The 822-nt window shown below is 47.2% G+C and overlaps 1 pseudogene; it reads left to right on the top strand.

Annotated features, from left to right (window-relative positions):
• Positions 1 to 325: 325 nt before the first annotated feature.
• Positions 326 to 817, top strand: LOC116547005 (annotated as a pseudogene).
• Positions 818 to 822: the final 5 nt, after the last annotated feature.

The following is an 822-nucleotide window of genomic DNA, read 5'->3' on the forward strand; positions in this document are numbered from 1 at the left end:
ATTTTCCACCAGGATGGCATGAGTCATGTATTTGTACACAGAAACCGCATTCAGTAACTGATTAAATACCTCTAATATAGCATGAGACGTTTACTTATAACTTATTTTACAGATTCCATAATTTTTTCTCAGTCATTTACCTCTCTTCATATTATTAAAATATATATTCAGAATGCAAGGGAGAAAATTTGAAAAGCAGCAATATTTTAGATTGATACAGGTATGTATTTGGTTGCTGCAAAAGTAATTGCGGGCTTTGCCGTGGAAAGTAATGGCATGTCACGTGCCCACAACGTCCAGGGCGCCAAGCTGCTAGCAGGCAGGCATGGATCTTCAGGCTGCCCAGGACCCAGGAGTAGGGGTCTGTATAGCAGTCTGAGGGCCCGCCGCTGCCGAGCTCACAGAAAGCGCCCCGCAGTCCAGAGGCTGGCTTTGCTGCAGCTGACCACTCCGGTCAGGAGACTGAGAAGGCTATGTATTGACTAGCAGTTGGAACACAGACCCTCCTAATGACAGCCCAGCCCGGGGTGAGGGGACCCATTCTGAAAAGGAAGGATTTGCTGTGGATGAGGAGGACTCTGATGGAGAACTGAATCCCTGGGAGCTGTCAGAGGGAACAAACTGTCCACCCAAGGAAGAGCCTGGCAGTCTTTTTAATGAGGATTGGGACTTGAAGTTGAAAGTAGATCAATGGAATCTATATGATGCTGATGACATCCAGGAGAGCACTTCTCAAGATCTCAAACCTTGAGTCAGCTCTGCCCCACAAGGAGATATGATCTATGACCCCAGCTGGTACCATCCACCTCCACTGACAACCCA

This window comes from Sapajus apella, unplaced genomic scaffold (assembly GCF_009761245.1).
Source record: "Sapajus apella isolate SASKATOON/1434 unplaced genomic scaffold, GSC_monkey_1.0 scaffold1833, whole genome shotgun sequence".
Classification (NCBI taxonomy): Eukaryota; Metazoa; Chordata; class Mammalia; order Primates; family Cebidae; genus Sapajus; species Sapajus apella.